This window comes from Oncorhynchus masou, chromosome 2 (genome assembly GCF_036934945.1).
Source record: "Oncorhynchus masou masou isolate Uvic2021 chromosome 2, UVic_Omas_1.1, whole genome shotgun sequence".
Classification (NCBI taxonomy): domain Eukaryota; kingdom Metazoa; phylum Chordata; class Actinopteri; order Salmoniformes; family Salmonidae; genus Oncorhynchus; species Oncorhynchus masou.
The window spans coordinates 47227843-47249706 of record NC_088213.1 but is presented as its reverse complement, the minus strand read 5'-3'; the positions used below and the strand labels follow the sequence as shown (position 1 = coordinate 47249706).

The 21864-nt window shown below is 44.3% G+C and overlaps 1 pseudogene; it reads right to left on the bottom strand.

Annotated features, from left to right (window-relative positions):
- Window positions 1-21864, bottom strand: part of LOC135553110 (low-density lipoprotein receptor-related protein 4-like) — a 40956-nt pseudogene that overhangs the window by 7346 nt on the left and 11746 nt on the right.

Below are 21864 nucleotides of genomic sequence, written 5' to 3'. Positions count from 1 at the left end.
CTGAGGAAAGAAAAAAATGAAAATAATGTTTGGCACTTATACTTCATCAAGACTGCCATTCCAAGAGGACCAGATATGGTTTACTTGCAGTTTACTTTAGATTTCTTAAATGAATGGATTTCAACGATTGCTAATGCAGTGTCCAATAACAGTCTAAAGTACCCGTTTTCCAGTACCAGTCTAGAGTACCCATTTCCAGTACAAATCCAGAGTACCAGTTTCCAGTACCAGTCTAGAGTTCCAGTTAAGAGAGACCAGATAGATAAGTCCATGGTTGATTGATTGGTTGATTGGTTGATTGTAAGAAGAGAATGTATACAATGTGAAACATATGTCTGAAACATTGCTGTAGATAACTGTCTGTCCGTCTGTCCGTCCTTTACGTGGCACATATCCCATAAAATGTTATTCTAGTGTAGACGTAGCTCCACCCTTTGGCACTGTCATAAATATAGAGGTTTGAATGACTGGGACATACTGTAATACAGTTCTACACAACAATCTCACCATTCTCTAAAATCATCAAAAACCAAGTCAAAGAACAAAAGGTTTGTAAATAGAGTTCATAAGGACATGGTATATGATGAGTTGCATTATTTATTTATTTTTATTTATTTCACCTTTATTTAACCAGGTAGGCAAGTTGAGAACAAGTTCTCATTTACAATTGTGACCTGGCCAGGATAAAGCAAAGCAGTTCGACACATACAACGACACAGAGTTACACATGGAGTAAAACAAACATACAGTCAATAATACAGTATAAACAAGTCTATATACGATGTGAGCAAATGAGGTGAGAAGGTAGGTAAAGGCAAAAAAAGGCCATGGTGGCAGAGTAAATACAATATAGCAAGTAAAACACTGGAATGGTAGATTTGCAATGTGAATGTGCAAAGTAGAAATAAAAATGTGGTGCAAAGGAGCAAAATAAATAAATTAATTAAATACAGTAGGGAAAGAGGTAGTTGTTTGGGCTAAAATATAGGTGGGCTATGTACAGGTGTAGTAATCTGTGAGCTGCTCTGACAGTTGGTGCTTAAAGCTATTGAGGGAGAAGTGTTTCCAGTATCAGTGCTTTTTGTAGTTCGTTCTAGTCATTGGCAGCAGAGAACTGGAAGGAGAGGCGGCCAAAGAAAGAATTGGTTTCGGGGGTGACTAGAGATATACCTGCTGGAGTGTATGCAACAGGTGGGAGATGCTATGGTGACCAGCGAGCTGAGATAAGGGGGGACTTTACCTAGCAGGGTCTTGTAGATGACATGGAGCCAGTGGGTTTGGCGACGAGTATGAAGCGAGGGCCAGCCAACGAGAGGTCGCAATGGTGGGTAGTACAGGTCGCAATGGTGGGTAGTATACAGGTCGCAATGGTGGGTAGTATATGGGGCTTTGGTGACAAAACGGATTGCACTGTGATAGACTGCATCCAATTTGTTGAGTAGGGTATTGGAGGCTATTTTGTAAATGACATCGCCAAAGTCGAGGATTGGTAGGATGGTCAGTTTTACAAGGGTATGTTTGGCAGCATGAGTGAAGGATGCTTTGTTGCGAAATAGGAAGCCAATTCTAGATTTAACTTTGGATTGGAGATATTTGATATGGGTCTGGAAGGAGAGTTTACAGTCTAACCAGACACCTAAGTATTTGTAGTTGTCCACGTATTCTAAGTCAGAGCCGTCCAGAGTAGTGATGCCAACATCACCACAGGCGGGCAGGTGCGGGTAGCGATCGGTTGAAGAGCATGCATTTAGTTTTACTTGTATTTAAGAGCAATTGGAGGCCACGGAAGGAGAGTTGTATGGCATTGAAGCTTGCCTGGAGGGTTGTTAACAGTGTCCAAAGAAGGGCCAGAAGTATACAGAATGGTGTGTCTGCGTAGAGGTGGATCAGAGATTCACCAGCAGCAAGAGCGACCTCATTGATGTATACAGAGAAGAGAGTCGGTCCAAGAATTGAACCCTGTGGCACCCCCATAGAGACTGCCAGAGGTCCGGACAGCAGACCCTCCGATTTGACACACTGAACTCTATCAGAGAAGTAGTTTGTGAACCAGGCGAGGCAATCATTTGACAAACCAAGGCTGTCGAGTCTGCCGATGAGGATGTGGTGATTGACAGAGTCGAAAGCCTTGGCCAGATCAATGAACACGGCTGCACAGTAATGTTTCTTATCGATGGCGGTTAAGATATCGTTTAGGACCTTGAGCGTGGCTGAGGTGCACCCATGACCAGCTCTGAAACCAGATTGCATAGCAGAGAAGGTATGGTGAGATTCGAAATGGTCGGTAATCTGTTTGTTGACTTGGCTTTCGAAGACCTTAGAAAGGCATGGTAGGATAGATATAGGTCTGTAGCAGTTTGGGTCAAGAGTGTCCCCCCTTTAAAGAGGGGGATGACCGAAGCTGCTTTCCAATCTTTGGGGATCTCAGACGACACGAAAGAGAGGTTGAACAGGCTAGTAATAGGGGTGGCAACAATTTTGGCAGATAATTTTAGAAAGAAAGGGTCCAGATTGTCTTGCCCGGCTGATTTGTAGGGGTCCAGATTTTGCAGCTCTTTCAGAACATCAGCTGAACGGATTTGGGAAAGGAGAAATGGGGAAGGCTTGGGCGAGTTGCTGTGGGGTGTGCAGTGCTGTTGACTGGGGTAGGAGTAGCCAGGTGGAAAGCATGGCCAGCCGTAGAAAAATGCTTATTGAAATTCTCAATTATGGTGGATTTATCAGTGGTGACAGTGTTTCCTATCTTCAGTGCAGTGGGCAGCTGGGAGGAGGTGTTCTTATTCTCCATGGACTTTACAGTTTCCCATAACTTTTTTGAGTTTGTGTTTGCAGGAAGCACATTTCTGCTTGAAAAAGCTTGCCTTGGCTTTTCTAACTGCCTGTGTATAATGGTTTCTAGCTTCCCTAAACAGCTGCATATCATGGGGGCTGTTCGATGCTAATGCAGAACGCCATAGGATGTTTCTGTGTTTGTTAAGGGCAGTCAGGTCTGGGGAGAACCAAGGGCTATATCTGTTCCTGGTTCTAAATTTCTTGAATGGGGCATGCTTATTTAAGATGGTTAGGAAGGCATTTAAAAAATGTATACAGGCATCCTCTACTAACGGGATGAGATCAATATCCTTCCAGGATACACCGGTCAGGTCGATTAGAAAGGCCTGCTCGCTGAAGTGTTTCAGGGAGCGTTTTACAGTGATGAGTGGAGGTCGTTTGACCATTACGGATGCAGTCAATGAGGCAGTGATCGCTGAGATCTTGGTTGAAGACAGCAGAGGTGTATTTAGAGGGCAAGTTGGTTAGGATAATATCTATGATTGTGCCCATGTTTAAGGCTTTGGGGAGGTACCTGGTAGGTTCATTGATAATTTGTGTGAGATTGAGGGCATCAATCTTAGATTGTAGGATGGCTGGGGTGTTAAGCATGTTCCAGTTTAGGTCGCCTAGCAGCACGAGCTAGATGGGGGGCAATCAGTTCACATATGGTGTCCAGAGCACAGCTGGGGGCAGAGGGTGGTCTATAGCAGACTGCAACGGTGAGAGACTTGTTTTTAGAGAGGTGGATTTTCAAAAGTAGAAGTTCAAATTGTTTGGGTACAGACCTGGATAGTAGCCTGCAGAGTTCTATCTTTGCAGTAGATGGCAACACCGCCCCCTTTGGTAGTTCTATCTTGTCTGAAAAGGTTGTAGTTTGGAATTAAAATTTCAGAATTTTTGGTAGTCTTCCTAAGCCAGGATTCAGACACAGCTAGAACATCTGGGTTGGCAGAGTGTGCTAAAGCAGTGAATAGAACAAACTTAGGGAGGAGGCTTCTAATGTTAACATGCATGAAACCAAGGCTATTACGGTAACAGAAGTCGTCAAAAGAGAGCGCCTGGGGAATAGGAGTGGAGCTAGACACTGTAAGGCCTGGATTCACCTCTACATCGCCAGAGGAACAGAGGAGGAGTAGAATAAGGGTGCGGCTAAAAGCAATAAGAATTGGTCGTCTAGAACGTCTGGAACAGAGCGTAAAAGGAGGTTTCTGGGGGTGATAAAATAGCATCAAGGTATAATGTACAGACAAATGTATGGTAGGATGTGAATACAGTGGAAGTAAACCTAGGTATTGAGTGATGAAGAGAGATATTGTCTCTAGAAACATCATTGAAACCAGGAGATGTCATTGCATGTGTGGGTGGTGGAACTAATAGGTTGGATAAGGTATGGTGAGCAGGACTAGAGGCTCTACAGTAAAATAAGCCAATAAACACTAACCAGAACAGCAATGGACAAGGCATATTGACATTAAGGAGAGGCATGCTTAGTCGAGTGATCAAAAGGGTCCGGAGTGGTTGGTTGGGGGTCACGCCGATTTAGACAGCTAGCCAGGCCATCGGTAGCAAGCTAGCATAGGATGGACGTCTGTTATTAGCCACCTCTTGCGTTCCGTCAGTAGATTAGTGGGGTTCCGTGTGGTAGAGGGGATTAATCCAAATCACACAACAACAAAAATAAAAACAATAGATATAGCTAGAGGCCCAAGAATAAAAAAAATAACAACATCAATAAAAATAAATAAATAAAGAAATTGTCCGATTGTCTATTCAGATAGCTGCCGATTAGACAGCCTATGGCTAGCAGGCCGCAGATGGACGCCCAGGCAACGTCGCGACGGAGGAGCCAGCCGGATAACTCCTTCGGGTAGATAACGTCGGCAGTCCAGCCGTGAAGGCCCGATGGGGCTCCGCGTAGGCAGCAAAACGGGTCCGGATAGGTGACCGCAGCCCAGGAGTGATTGATGGAACTCCTCAGCTGGCTAGCTCCGGAACAACTGATGTTTGCTCCGGAATCGACGAAAGCTTTCACTAGCTCCTGACTTAGCTCCTGACTTAGCTCCTGACTTAGCTCCTGACTTAGCTCCTGACTTAGCTCCTGACTTAGCTTCTGACTTAGCTTCTGACTTAGCTTCTTGGAGTTTCTGGCTAGCTTCTTGGAGGATTACAGATTTGAGGTAAATAATACTTTTTTATAAATATAAATTGGTGAGGCGGGTTGCAGGAGAGCGTTTTGAAGATGAGTTTATGGAACATTTTAAAAAAAAGTATGGCGGTGTCAAGCTGTTGGGGGTGGCGTTGGGGTGTGATGATGGTGGGGGTCAGCGTGTTTATGGACGAGCACTCCGTCTCCTCTTGTAGCATCTGCTCTGTCTCGCCATCGTCCAGTGAGGCGCTGCTGGCCTGCAGGGTGTGCGTGCGCATGCACGTGTGCAGACCACTCCGCGACGGCTTCAGCTGCTTCAGGTCCTCCCAGTACAGCTCCTCGTTGGAGAGGAGACACACGCCCTCCACAATCCGGATCTTCTCCTTGGTGTAGCCGCTGTCCCAGTCCCCCTGAGGAAGTAGAAAGGAGAAAGAAGACAGTACAAGGGTTAGCTACGTAAGCCTAGTGAACGACGTAGACATCACCCACAATCACAGATCGAGGGTCAGATGAGAATATGTGATCCTGCATAAGTAGTTAGTGGAAAACTAATCCTGTGTCAATGGTTAGACAGCAGCCATTTTGGAAGAATTAATCAGAAAACAACTACAAATACTCCAGAGCAGGATGTTATTATAAATCTCTACCCATGCACAATAGTAGTTTGTTTTTCAGTGAGATATCCTCTTGTCTTTCAGTTAGTGTTATTCGTGTCCATGTGTTGGGTGGGCAAACTATGGAATCTCATGTGTCACCTCTTCACGGCTTTTGTGGAGAAACTATTTATTTGATTTGTGACTGGATGATAAACAATATACTGAAACTGCTCCAGGTAATCAAAAGGTTAGTGTTGGGCTCATCTAAAAAAGTCAAGGGGTATGAAAACTTTCTGAAGGCACTGTATGTCTCTACATTTGTTAAATCATTAGTTAAGTCAGTCTTCAGAAAGAGTCAGTTGTCATGTATGACCAAGCAGAGGAACAATAGTAGACACGAAAGAGAGCATGTAGGTGGGGACGAGAGAGAGACACAAAATGAGTGAGAGAGATACAGGAGGAGTGAAAGAGAGAGCGATAGGTTGATTGATTGGAGGGATTCCCCATGCAGTGTGACTACCTCTCCGCTGGACAAAACAGGTCAAAAGAATAAAGGAGAGAGGCTGTTGTAAGGATGAGAGAGCTGCAGTGAAGGAGAGGGGGAAGAGAAGGAGAGATGAGTGGACGGGTCAATCACAACTTGTGCCTCTCTTGGTTAAAATAGATTACTTTACAGTAGTTATATCTACAGCATAAGAGATTATATAAGAATAACATACACTACAGGTCAAACGTTTTAGAAAAGCTACTCATTCAATGTTTTTTATTTTATTTTACTATTTTCTATATTGTAGAATAATAGTGAAGACATAAATTATGAAATAACACATGTGGAATCATGTAGCTGCCAAAAAATGTTAAACAAATCAAAATATATTTTATATTTGAGATTCTTCAAATAACCACCCTTTGCCTTGATGACAACTGCAAATGCTGCACGTGAAAAAAATGCTTAGCTAGATTAGAACACTCGCGTCATTTTCTTGAAATACTAAATAGACCTGAATATAGTTACCTCTTTCTTATATCGTAGCTGGTTGTAAATGGGCAGCTTTTGAGAGGTCTCGATCTTGACCTCTTGCGTTGACATCCTGTATGAGGGGTTACTGTAGGTCAGGTTGCTGATCCCGGAGTCAGCAAACTTTGACATTTTGTGTCTGAGGATAGAAAGATGGAAAAACACATTGTACACACAGTCCACTGGTTAACACTGTCCATTGGGTGGCTATCTAGGTTAGCTCCCACGACAGACAAATGTCACAGGTCTAATGTAGCTTCCTCTGTGTGTTCTTTATCTCCACTGATATGAAATGATAAGTTACCTGACAGTATCATTGGCCAAATCTATTGGTGCTCAATTTGTTTTCACCTAATTACTTACTTCAGATCTGGACAGATAAAGGGATGGAGAATAGACAAAGACATATTTATTTTATTACTAGCACTGACTTTATTGATGACTTTGAGGAACATTTTACTTACTATGACTGATGTGGTTCTCTCACCTAGCTACTTTAAGATGAATGTACTAACTGTAAATCGCTCTAGATTAGAGTGTCTGCTAAATGACTAAAATGTAAATGTCAAATGAGAGGAATTTTGAGTATTTAGAGAGGACTTGGTCTTACCTGTAAATAATGAAGGCAGTGATGATTATCAAGGATGGCAAGAATGGTTCATGCTCATCCAATAACATAGCTGATATGAAGACCCTCCCCTGTGAAAGAAGCATTGCAGATGAACATCAACCAATGAGTGGATTACACTGCTATGACATCTAAACAATTAGATATAGCCTATAAAATCAACACTGTATATTTGAAAGTGAATCATTTATTCTGACTCACCACCTGGATTCGGTCTTATGTAACAACATTTGAATTTCTGTTTTTTACATCGGATAAAAGTAGAGAATAAGAGCAACAAAATGGTATATCATACACTGCCTTTGAGGAAACAATGGGAAAGTAATTCTGCTTTGAAAATTGATCAACTTGTAAACTTACTTTTGAGAACCGTCTTTCAATGTTTTGGTACTACTATTGGACAGCACTTCTTAGTCTACATCCATTCAGCATTGTTCACACCCTCTTAAGCCTTAGCCCCACCCATCTCTTTAGGGTTGATCCGTGCGTTCTGTACTAACTTGCCAGCTACTTCCAGACATCTAAGAGAGAGAAAACAGCCCACTGAACATTACTCGCCTTAGCAGAGCTGGTTAGGCTGTTATGTTATCCAGAGCGTTGGTGACTGCAACTGTGCTGTCAGATAGTCCGTTTGTAAATTCAGAGCGTTTGGCGTTCAGAGCGCACACTGGACGCTCTGGCCAATAAGTAGCGTTGTTACGAAAGCTCTGACCTCACAACGGCAGTTCCAAGCTAACTGACCCAAGCTAACTGGCTAACATTGGCTAGTTACTCCCAGAGTAACTGGGAGTAACTATAATGGGAGAACACCCCACTCTGACCATTTCCCCTAGCAGAGCTGGTTAGACAGTCATGTCATCCAGAGCGTTGGTGACTAACTGTGCTGCTGGCAACAATTGAATTACGCTTTGTTGCCGAATTTACTGACACTGGACATATTCAACGGGTGTTGAGCGTTCAAAAATTCATCAGTTATTCTGGCTCTGGCACACTATGATGAGTCTTTTGTAAAGAAATGTAGCTAGATAGCTAGCTAGGTAATTAATGAATCCCAACATGTGACGTAATGTTAGTTAGTGAGCCAGCCAGCTAACATTAGCTAGCAAGGTAACTACACTAACTTGAAATGAAAATACTTTGTCAAAAAATAGTGGAGTCTTGTTTAGCTAGCTAAACAATGGACCATAATCACAACTCACGACTTACTACCCTTACTTACTACCCTGAAGGTAACGTAAACTCACTCACTTTTGTACATCGCATTGGTTCGTACAATTGACCTTATTTTTGCGCCCAAAAAACGTAATACTTCCAGATCAACTGTAATATCAATACCAATGTCAAGCACAATTTCTCCCCTTTCCAACACAATTAATGACGAGACCTTCATGATGCCCATCTCTGCATAATTCTACAAGGCAATGAGCTCTGTCGGGTCTTTATAAAAATGGCAGGTGGGGAGCGAAGGCTACGAAGTGATCTTGAAAAGGGGGAAATATGTTGTATAGGAAAAAAAAACTTTAAAATGTAAATAAAACAAAGACTTTATGTTATGTCTCATCACATACCTGTTTGAGGATTTGTGTCTAATTTGAAGAGGGGTTTAGGACTGCGCTAACGTTAGCCTCACACGTGAACTGCAGCTGTTCTGGCTTTTGAGTGTCGTGATGGCTCGCAAAAAAATGCAATAGGCACACTAGTCATGAAATATTAGTAATTTAATAATTTTAATCATATTAACAGATGGCATACAAGTTTGATATTAAGGCACATTAAAGTTCAAATGTTTGAGAAGTAATTTCTGCCAAAGAATGCATTTTGATTTAAAAAAAAACCCGTTTACATTCAAACAGCTCTTCTGTGAAGTCATGACTTGTGACATAGTATCCTGAATCAGGTCGTATTTATGATGATGATAGTAATGATGATGCAAAGTGTGATAAAGATACTGCTGAGGGTAATAATCATGATAATGATGATGAATTTGATGATAAAGCTGACTTTATCTTACCATGAGGAGCTGTCACCACGTTGCTTTGTAAGCAGCCCTCCACACTCAGGTTCTTGTCTGTGCAGCTACAAAACAGGATGTAAAAACGACAACATTACCCATTAAACTGCGCATATACTTTCTCACAAACTTAAGACATAAAAGTAAAGCATTGTGATACAAGGTATTTAAATATTCATATCTGACAGCCCTCATTGTATCAGTAGGATCCCTTCATGTCATGGTTGATGAGGTAAAATGTCAGGCCTGTTGTTGACATACTTGATCAGTGGGGGTCCTTGCTGAGGGTCTGTGGGGGCTTTGGGGATCTTGTTGGGGGCTGCAGTGCTGGTGGTCTCTCTGTCTGGTGAGGTGGGCACAACCTGAGACTAAACATAGGAAAAATGAATAGTGTTTTAAAGATACATAAACAGATCACACAAAAAGCTGGATTGTTGTTTATCAAAATAAGTTGTTTCACTCACTCACTCACTCACTCACTGGTGGAGCAGAGCCTGCTGTCTGGATCATCAGGGCAGGCACACACAAAGCTGTTTGTCTTAGCGAAGCAGAGATGAGTACATCCTCCATTATTCACCCCACAGTGGTTAGTGCCTGAAGGGAAGGGAGAAGGCTTACTTTAACCTGTTAAACTCTGCCGCCCTTGTGTGGCATTTTCACAATGGCACATATCTATTCAAATTGTATTGGTCACATACACATATTTAGCAGATGTTATTGATGGTGTAGCGAAATGCTTGTGTTCCTAGCTCCAACAGTGCAGTAGTATCTAACAATTCACAACAATACACAAATCTAAAAGTTAATGAATGGAACTCAGAAATATCTAAATCTTAGGACGAGCAATGTCGGAGTGGCATTGACTAAATACAGTAGAACAGATAACAGTATATGCATTTTAGATGAGTAAAGCATTATGGAAACATTATTCAAGTGGCCAGTGATTCCATGTCTATGTATATAGGGCAGCAGTCTCTAAGGTGCAGGGTTGAGTAACCGGGTGGTAGCTGCCTGGTGATGGCTATTTAACAGTCTGATGGCCTTGAGATAGAAGTTGTTTTTCAGACTCCTGGTCCAGCTTTGCACCTGTACTGACCTCACCTTCTGGATGATAGCGGGGTGAACAGGCCGTGGCTCGAGTGGTTGATGTCCTTGATTATATATTCGGCCTTCCTGTGACATCGGGGTGCTGTAGGTGTCCTAGAGGGCAGGCAGTGTTCCCCGTGAGGTGTTGGGCAGACCGGACCATCCTCTGAAGAGCCCTGCGGTTGCAAATGGTGCAGTTGCCATACCCGTTGCCATACACTGTCTGTGTGGGTGGACCATTTCAAATTGTCAGTGATGTGTACGGCAAGGATCTTGAAGCTTTCCACCTTCTCCACTGCAGTCCCGTCGATGTGGATAGGGGTGTGCTCCCTCTGGTGATTGTCATTCGGTTACCTTTGCTTTCTTCGGTACAGGAACAGTGGGGACAAGTGGGGACAGCAGACTGGGATAGGGAGAGATTTGTCCTTAAACAATCCAGGCAGCTGGTCTGCACACGTGGCTAGGATGCCGTCTGGGCCGGCAGCCTGGCGAGGGTTATCACGCTTAAATGATTTACTCATGTTGGCCACAGAGAATGCGAGACCACAGTCCTTGGGAGTGGCCTGTGTCAGTGGCACTGTGTTATCCTCAAAGCGGGCAAAGAAGGTGTTTAGCTTGTCTGGGAGCAAGACGTCGGTGTCCACGACGTGGCTGGTTTTCCCTTTGTAATCTGTGATTGTCTCGAGTCTGAGCTGTTGAATTGTGATTCCACTTTCTCTGTACTGACATTTCTCCTGTTTGATTGCCTTATGGAGGGAATAACTACACTGTTTGTATTCAACCATATTCCCAGTCACCTTGCAATGGTTAAATGCGATGATTTGCACTTTCAGTTTTGCGCGAATGCTGCAATCTATCCACGGTTTCTGGTTTGGGTAGGCTTTAATAGTCACCATGGGAACAACATGTCCTATACACTTCCTGATGAACTCAGTCACAGTGTTTGTGTAAACGTCAATGTTATTCTCAAAGGCTACCCGGGAACTCCTAGTTCGCGTGATCAAAACAATCTTGAAGCATGGATTCTGATTGGTCAGGCCAGCATTGAATAGACCTTGGGTACTTCTTGTTTGAGTTTCTGCCTAAAGGAAGGGAGGAGCAAAATGGAGTCGTGATCTGATTTGCTGATGGGAGGGCGGGGGGCTTGTAAGCATCTCAAAAAGGCGAGTAGCAGTGGTCTAGTGTTTTTCCTAAGCGACTACAGTCTACAGTCAATGTGCTGATAGAACTTCGGGTAGCGTTTTTCTCAAATTTGAATTTGTTAAAATCCCCAGCTACAATAAATGTGGCCTCAGGATATGTGGTTTCCAGTTTGCATAATGTCCAGTGTAGTTCCTTGAGGGCTGTCGTGGTTTTGGCATGAGGGGGAATATACATGGCTGTGAAGATAAAATATATGTTATGTTTCATGAAAGAGATGTTTTTTTAAGTTAGATTTTTTTTTAAAGACAATTGCTTTTGATTGGTATTTCATTTTGTATTTTTTGGCCGTAATTGACGGAATGGAAATCCCTTAAGAGATAGGGGGCAGTATTTTCACTTTGGATGAATTGCGTGCCCATAGTGAACTGCATAAAACTCTAATATATGCATATTATTATTACTATTGGATAGGAAACACTGAAGTTTCTCAAACCGTTTGAATTATGTCTGTGAGTATAACAGAACTCACAGGGCAGGCAATCTTCCAAACAAGTTTTGAAATCCTGAAAGTTGGGGCAACTTTGACGTCATCGCCCCTTCCCAACAAGTTATGGAACTGGAAACAATTCCTACGTCTTCCACTAGATGTCCTCATTCAGTAGAAAGTGTAATGGAGCATTTGCTGTGAACTTTGGGAGGGAAAATAGTCGGTGTCGCAAGAGAATGCCATTTTGTTGTTGTGGCGCATTTCTGAGTGCTACGGCTGTTCCAATCAGCCCCAGATGAAAACGAATGATCCGGTTGGAATGTTATTGGATATATATGATTATAACATCCTGAAGATTGATTCTGCACTTAGTTTGACCAGTTTTTTTTTAACCTGGAATATGTCTTTTGGAAGTTTTCATGCAAGTTATCCTGGACCAGAAGTCAGTTTTTGGGCACGTGAGCTGAAAGTGATAGCAAATTCTGCTACTTGGACACTAGTATTGGACATTATGGAACAAATCGATTTATTGTGGAACTAGAACTACTTGCACTACATTCTGATGAAAGATCATCAAAGGTAAGGGAATATTTATGTTGTAATTTTGTATTTCTGTTTGACTCCAACATGGCGGAGAAATATTGTTACGTCTGAGCGCCGTCTCAGATTATTGCAATGTTACATTTTTTTTTACGTTACGGAAAAAGTCTAACACAGCGGTTGCATTAAGAACCAGTGTATCTTTAATTATATGTAGAACATGTATCTTTAGTCAAAGTTTATGATGAGTATTTCTGTTATCTGGCCTAGCTTTCTATAATTCCTCCGGATATTTTGGAGGAATTTCTGAACATGGCGTCAATGTAAACTGAGATTTATGGATATAAAATGCATATTATCGAACAAAACATAAATGTACTGTGTGTCACGGTCGTCCTCCTCTTCATCTGAAGAGGAGAGGCGAGAAGGATCGGAGGACCAAAATGCGGCGTGGTATGTGTTCATGAATTTTAATAAAGAAAACACTGAAACACTATACAAAAACAATAAACGAAATAACAACCGTGAAGCTAATGAGAACTGTGCTGAAACAAGCAATCAACATAGACAATCACCCACAAACAAACAGTGCAACCCAGGCTACCTCAGTATGATTCTCAATCAGAGACAACTAATGACACCAGCCTCTGATTGAGAACCATACTAGGCCGAAACATAGAAATCCCCAAATCATAGAAAATCAAACAGACTGCCCACCCCAACTCATGCCCTGACCATACTAAATAATGAATACAAAACAAAGGAAATAAAGGTCAGAACGTAACACTGTGTAACATGTGATATGACTGTTATCTGATGAAGATTTTCAAGAGGTTAGTGATTTTTTATTTTTAATCCTGCTTTTGTGATTTTTTCTTTGGTTTGGTGGTGGTCTAACATAAATATATGTTGTGTTTTCGCTGTAAAACATTTTAAAACTCTGACACAATGGGTAGATGAACAAGGTGTTTATCTTTCATTTGAGGTATTGGACTTGTTAATGTGTGGAGGTTAAATATTTCTAAAGAATATTTTTGCATTCCCTGCGCCACCTTTTCTGCCTAGCGGGGGGATGGACTTCCCCCTCGGGGTACGCCTCACCTCAAAAGCTGAATGGCCATTTTTTTGCAGGTGAACATGCAAGGTTTACTCAACAGATGACGATTTTGTAGAGATTCACAAAATACAATGTTGAACACTTACTGTTGTTGAGTAAAAAGAAATGTTTATCTCAGCTCGAAACAAGGCATGTACAGTGGCTTGCGAAAATATTCCCCCCTTCACATTTTTCCTATCTTGTTGCCTTACAACCTGGAATTAAAATGGATTTTTGGGGGGGCTTGTATCATTTGATTTACACAACATGCCCACCACTTTGAAAATGCAAAATAGTTTGTGTGAAACAAACAAGAAATAAGACAAACAGAACTTGAGCGTGCATAACGATTCAACCCCCCCCCCCCCCAAAGCCAATACGTTGTAGAGCCACCTTTTGCAGGAATTACAGCTGCAAGTCTCGTGCAGTATGTCTCTATAAGCTTGGCAGATCTAGCCACTGGGATTTATGCCCATTATTCAAGGCAAAACTGCTACAACTCCTTCAAGTTGGATGGGTTCCACTGGTGTACAGCAATATGTAAGTCATACCACAGACTCTCAATTGGATTGAGGTCTGGGCTTTGACTAGGCCATTCCAAGACATGTAAATGTTTCCCCTTAAACCACTCGAGTGTTGCTTTAGCAGTATGCTTAGGGTCATTTTCCTGCTGGAAGGTGAACCTCCGTCCCAGTCTCAAATCTCTGGAAGACTGAAACAGGTTTCCCCTCAAGAATTTCCCTGTATTTAGCGCCATCCATCATTCCTTCAATTCTGACCAGTTTCCCAATCCCTGCTGATGAAAAACATCCCCACAGCATGATGCTACCACCATGCTTCACTATGTGTTCTTGGGGTAATGAGAGGTGTTGGGTTTGCGCCAGACAAAACATTTTCCTTGATGGCCAAAAAGCCACATTTTTGTCTCATCTGACCAGAGTACGTTCTTTCATATGTTTGGGAAGTCTCCCACACCCCTCTTTTACGCTACTGCTACTCTCTGTTTATCATATATGCATAGTCACTTTAACCGTATCTACATGTACATACTACCTCAATCAGTTTGACTAACCGTTGTCTGTATGTAGCCTTGCTACTTTTATAGCCTTGCTACTGTATATAGCTTGTCTTTTTTACTGTTGTTTTTAGTTCTTTACCTACCTATTGTTCACCTAATACCTTTTTTGCACTATTGGTTAGAACCTGTAAGTAAGCATTTCACTGTAACCTGTTGTATTCGGCGCACGTTACAAAACAACTTTGATTTGAGTGGGAAAAAATGTAACTCCCAGAAATGCCTCATTAACACTCAGTCACTGTGGCGACACCACAATGGTGGTTGAAGGTAGAAGCTGGCTCTAACCATCTAGGATCAGATTACCCTCAATGCTAATCTTCACCATAAGAAGATGAACAAATACTTGAACCGGTATCAGTAGTTAGGGGCAACTTGCCACTCGCCCAAGGGCAAAGTTTCCCCAATCCTAACCTTAACCATTAGTCGGGAAAATGCTAAAATTATTTAAGATCAGTGTCTAGGGGCAACTTCACCCTGCTCCCTTACCGCTCTGCCTCTGTGGTGAGACTACGATGATGTCCATGAGGCCCTCCACATTGGCCAGTCTCCTTGCTGCGGCCAGTGTGTTTATCCACACGCTGGATGGACTTAGTCTGCCAGTCCGTCCAGTAGATCCAACGGTCTTGCTGCGAGAGTCGGGAGAAAGGGGTTAGAGGGGAGGAAACCGGCATCAACTGGGGGAACAAGGTAGAGAAAAAGAGAGGAGAGAAAGATACAGACAATGAGGAAGAGAGAGGGAGGAAGAAAATGAAGGTCAGAGAAGAAGGGAAGTAGAATGGTTCAGTTTTATGGTTCAGTATGAGTGGAGGAGGAGGGAGAGCAAGTGAGGCAGTGAACAAACAAGTGAGTGGAGGAGGAATGAGAGCAAGTGAGTGGATGTGGTAGCCAGGGGGAGGGTTCAAGTGGTTGATTGACGGCTGGGGGATACCTGTGTGAGGGCGAAGGGGTGGGAAACAGGGCTGACGAGGATTTGACGGAGCTTTCCGTTTAGGTCGGAACTCTCAATGTGATCCAAGTGAGCATCCACCCAGAAGATCCCACACACACACACGGAGGAGTTAAACGCACACATTCATAGTTCATATACAGTGCCTTGCGAAAGTATTCGGCCCCCTTGAACTTTGCGACCTTTTGCCACATTTCAGGCTTCAAACATAAAGATATAAAACTGTATTTTTTTGTGAAGAATCAACAAGTGGGACACAATCATGAAGTGGAACAACATTTATTGTATATTTCAAACTTTTTTAACAAATCAAAAACTGAAAAATTGGGCGTGTAAAATTATTCAGCCCCCTTAAGTTAATACTTTGTAACGCCACCTTTTGCTGCGATTACAGCTGTAAGTCGCTTGGGCTATGTCTCTATCAGTTTTGCACATCGAGAGACTGAAATTTTTTCCCATTCCTCCTTGCAAAACAGCTCAAGCTCAGTGAGGTTGGATGCGAGCGGTCGCATCTACACTTCGGTCCGCAGGTAGTATAACTTTTCATTACATTTCATTATAGTACAACGGTTTGATTTGTCTAATCTTAGCAATTTCTTCTTAGCTAGCTACATAGCCGTCTTTGTATCAAAGATAATTGCGTAATTATCGTATTTCGTCGTCCTAACGTAGTCTACACTGCTTTCTGCCCAGCAGCTAGCTAACGTCCACTAGCACAGCAGCTAGCTAACATCCACTAGCACTGTAGAAACTATTACACTCAACGACTCGATTAGTGTAGTGTTAGCTAGCTACATAGTTGTCTTTGCTGTCTTCGTATCCAAGGTAATTGTGTAGTTTAGAGTGTGTAGACGTAGAGTGATTATCTTAATTTACCGAGGTTAGCTAGCCAGCTATTTGTCGTCCTTAACGTAGGAGTCACTGCTAGCTAGCTAGCCAACAGCTAGCCAACGTCTTCCGAATTGAACTTCAACAACCCGGTCAACATTCCGCCTCGCTCCACAGGTAGTATCACATTTTCATTTCACTTCATTACAGTACTACGGTTTGATTTGTTTGATCGTAGCTAGCTAGCTACATAGCCGTCTTTGTATCTAAGACAATTGTGTAGTCTGGAGCGATTTTCTAGGTTAGCTAGCCAGCTATTGTCGTTCTTTTAACGTAACGTTACGTAATCAACACTGCTAGCTAGCCAGCTAGCCCCCGAATAGCAGCACTGTAGAAACTATTACACTCGACGGAACGACTTGATTAGTGTAGTGTCAACAACGTAGCCACTGCCAGCTAGCCTACTCCAGCAGTACTGTATCATTTCAATCATTTTAGTCAATAAGATTCTTGCTACGTAAGCTTAACGTTCTGAACATTCGATAAGTGTAGTCCACTTGTCATTCCAATCTCCTTTGCATTAGCGTAGCCTCTTCTGTAGCCTGTCAACTATGTGTCTATCTATCCCTGTTCTCTCCTCTCTGCACAGACCATACAAACGCTTCCACACCGCGTGGCCGCGGCCACCCTAATCTGGTGGTCCCAGCGCTCACGACCCACGTGGAGTTCCAGGTCTCCGGTAGCCTCTGGAACTGCCGATCTGCGGCCAACAAGGCAGAGTTCATCTCAGCCTATGCCTCCCTCCAGTCCCTCGACTTCTTGGCACTGAGGGAAACATGGATCACCACAGATAACACTGCTACTCCTACTGCTCTCTCTTCGTCCGCCCACGTGTTCTCGCACACCCCGAGAGCTTCTGGTCAGCGGGGTGGTGGCACCGGGATCCTCATCTCTCCCAAGTGGTCATTTTCTCTCTCCCTTACCCATCTGTCTATCGCCTCCTTTGAATTCCATGCTGTCACAGTTACCAGCCCTTTCAAGCTTAACATCCTTATCATTTATCGCCTCCAGGTTCCCTCGGAGAGTTCATCAATGAGCTTGATGCCTTGATAAGCTCCTTTCCTGAGGACGGCTCACCTCTCACAGTCCTGGGCGACTTTAACCTCCCCACGTCTACCTTTGACTCATTCCTCTCTGCCTCCTTCTTTCCACTCCTCTCCTCTTTGACCTCACCCTCTCACCTTCCCCCTACTCACAAGGCAGGCAATACGCCGACCTCATCTTTACTAGATGCTGTTCTTCCACTAACCTCATTGCAACTCCCCTCCAAGTCTCCGACCACTACCTTGTATCCTTTTCCCTCTCGCTCTCATCCAACACTTCCCACACTGCCCCTACTCGGATGGTATCGCGCCGTCCCAACCTTCGCTCTCTCTCCCCCGCTACTCTCTCCTCTTCCATCCTATCATCTCTTCCCTCTGCTCATACCTTCTCCAACCTATCTCCTGATTCTGCCTCCTCAACCCTCCTCTCTTCCCTTTCTGCATCCTTTGACTCTCTATGTCCCCTATCCTCCAGGCCGGCTCGGTCCTCCCCTCCCCGCTCCGTGGCTCGATGACTCATTGCGAGCTCACAGAACAGAGCTCCGGGCAGCCGAGCGGAAATGGAGGAAAACTCCCGCCTCCCTGCGGACCTGGCATCCTTTCACTCCCTCCTCTCTACATTTTCCTCCTCTGTCTCTGCTGCTAAAGCCACTTTCTACCACTCTAAATTCCAAGCATCTGCCTCTAACCCTAGGAAGCTCTTTGCCACCTTCTCCTCCCTCCTGAATCCTCCTCCCCCCCCCCCCTCCTCCCTCTCTGCAGATGACTTCGTCAACCATTTTGAAAAGAAGGTCGACGACATCCGATCCTCGTTTGCTAAGTCAAACGACACCGCTGGTTCTGCTCACACTGCCCTACCCTGTGCTCTGACCTCTTTCTCCCTCTCTCTCCAGATGAAATCTCGCTTCTTGTGACGGCCGGCCGCCCAACAACCTGCCCGCTTGACCCTATCCCCTCCTCTCTTCTCCAGACCATTTCCGGAGACCTTCTCCCTTACCTCACCTCGCTCATCAACTCATCCCTGACCGCTGGCTATGTCCCTTCCGTCTTCAAGAGAGCGAGAGTTGCACCCCTTCTGAAAAAACCTACACTCGATCCCTCCGATGTCAACAACTACAGACCAGTATCCCTTCTTTCTTTTCTCTCCAAAACTCTTGAACGTGCCGTCCTGGCCAGCTCTCCCGCTATCTCTCTCAGAATGACCTTTCTTGATCCAAATCAGTCAGGTTTCAAGACTAGTCATTCAACTGAGACTGCTCTTCTCTGTATCACGGAGGCGCTCCGCACTGCTAAAGCTAACTCTGTCTCCTCTGCTCTCATCCTTCTAGACCTATCGGCTGCCTTCGATACTGTGAACCATCAGATCCTCCTCTCCACCCTCTCCGAGTTGGGCATCTCCGGCGCGGCCCACGCTTGATTGCGTCCTACCTGACAGGTCGCTCCTACCAGGTGGCGTGGCGAGAATCTGTCTCTCGCCACGCGCTCCTCACCACTGGTGTCCCCCAGGGCTCTGTTCTAGGCCCTCTCCTATTCTCGCTATACACCAAGTCACTTGGCTCTGTCATAACCTCACATGGTCTCTCCTATCATTGCTATGCAGACGACACACAATTAATCTTCTCCTTTCCCCTTCTGATGACCAGGTGGCGAATCGCATCTCTGCATGTCTGGCAGACATATCAGTGTGGATGACGGATCACCACCTCAAGCTGAACCTCGGCAAGATGGAGCTGCTCTTCCTCCCGGGGAAGGACTGCCCGTTCCATGATCTCGCCATCACGGTTGACAACTCCATTGTGTCCTCCTCCCAGAGCGCTAAGAACCTTGGCGTGATCCTGGACAACACCCTGTCGTTCTCAACCAACATCATGGCGGTGGCCCGTTCCTGTAGGTTCATGCTCTACAACATCCGCAGAGTGCGACCCTGCCTCACACAGGAAGCGGCGCAGGTCCTAATCCAGGCACTTGTCATCTCCCGTCTGGATTACTGCAACTCGCTGTTGGCTGGGCTCCCTGCCTGTGCCATTAAACCCCTACAACTCATCCAGAACGCCGCAGCCCGTCTGGTGTTCAACCTTCCCAAGTTCTCTCACGTCACCCCGCTCCTCCGCCTCTCCACTGGCTTCCAGTTGAAGCTCGCATCCGCTACAAGACCATGGTGCTTGCCTACGGAGCTGTGAGGGGAACGGCACCCCAGTACCTCCAGGCTCTGATCAGGCCCTACACCCAAGCAAGGGCACTGCGTTCATCCACCTCTGGCCTGCTCGCCTCCCTACCACTGAGGAAGTACAGTTCCCGCTCAGCCCAGTCAAAACTGTTCGCTGCTCTGGCCCCCCAATGGTGGAACAAACTCCCTCACGACGCCAGGACAGCGGAGTCAATCACCACCTTCCGGAGACACCTGAAACCCCACCTCTTCAAGGAATACCTAGGATAGGATAAGTAATCCTTCTCACCCCCCTTAATGATTTAGATGCACATTGTAAAGTGGCTGTTCCACTGGATGTCAGAAGGTGAATTCACCAATTTGTAAGTCGCTCTGGATAAGAGCGTCTGCTAAATGACTTAAATGTAAATGTAATGGAGAGCATTTGTGAACAGCAGTTTTCAGTTCTTTCCACAGATTCTCGATTGGATTCAGGTCTGGACTTTGACTTGGCCATTCCAACACCTGGATATGTTTATTTTTGAACCATTCCATTGTAGATTGTGCTTTATGTTTTGGATCATTGTCTTGTTGGAAGACAAATCTCCGTTCCAGTCTCAGGTCTTTTGCAGACTCCATCAGGTTTTCTTCCAGAATGGTCCTGTATTTGGCTCCATCCATCTTCCCATCAATTTTAATCATCTTCACTGTCCCTGCTGAAGAAAATAAACCAAAATTGAACTTTTTTCTGCATCTGACCAGAGCACCTTCTTCCACGTGTGTCTCCCAGGTGGCTTGTGGCAAACTTTAAACAACACTTTTTATGGATATCTTTAAGAAATGGCTTTCTTCTTGCCACTCTTCCATAAAGGCCAGATTTGTGCAATATACAACTGATTGTTGTCCTGTGGACGAAGTCTCCCACCTCAGCTGTAGATCTCTGCAGTTCATCCAGAGTGATCATGGGCCTCTTGGCTGCATCTCTGATCAGTCTTCTCCTTGTATGAGCTGAAAGTTTAGAGGGACGGCCAGGTCTTGGTAGATTTGCAGTGGTCTGATACTCCTTCCATTTCAATATTATCGCTTGCACAGTGCTCCTTGGGATGTTTAAAGCTTGGGAAATCTTTTGTATCCAAATCCGGCTTTAAACTTCTTCACAATAGTATCTCGGACCTGCCTGGTGTGTTCCTTGTTCTTCATGGATGCTCTCTGCGCTTTTAACGGACCTCTGAGACTATCACAGTGCAGGTGCATTTATACGGAGACTTGATTACACACAGGTGGATTGTATTTATCATCATTAGTCATTTAGGTCAACATTGGATCATTCAGAGATCCTCACTGAACTTCTGGAGAGAGTTTGCTGCACTGAAAGTAAAGGGGCTGAATAATTTTGCACGCCCAATTTTTCAGTTTTTGATTTGTTAAAAAAGTTTGAAATATACAATAAATGTGTGTATCAAGAATGGCCCACCACCCAAAGGACATCCAGCCAACGGCAGACCAGTGGTTGAAAACACAAATTGTGCAGAGCAACAGACGGACTAAAGTTAGTCAACTGACAGTCCAGTACAACATTGGTCCCCAAAGACCCATCAAATGATGCAAAACTCGCCGTACCTTGACACGAATGGGGTATGACAGCCAATGACCTTAGAGTTCCACTTCGCACTGCAACTGCAAGAAACTGCAGTAGCAGTGCGCTAAGGAACGAAAACACTGGAAACTGGAGAATTGAAAAAACATTGCCTGTTTTGATGAATCCCGGGTTCCTGCTATTACACGCTGATGGGGGACTAGTGTATGGAGAAAACCACATGAGTACATGCATCCATCATGCTGCGTTTCAACATTGCAGGCTGGTGGTGTTGGTGTGGGGTGTGTTTTCATATGGCACATATTGCGTCCTTGATAAAAGTGGAGCTACGTTTGAATGCCACAGGATATCTAAATATCACTGCCAAAAAGGTGCATCCTTTCATGGCAGCTATGTATCCATCTGCACATATATTTTTTCAGCTGGATAATGCCCCATGTCACAAGGCTAGGATTGTCCAGGAATCCGCTTACTGCAGTGGCCTGCCCAGTCACAAGATCTCAATCCAATTGAACATCTGTGGGATGAGATGGAACGATCTATTTGGTTTAGAGATCCACTACCAGCCAACTTGACAGAACTGTGGGAAGCATTAGAGTCA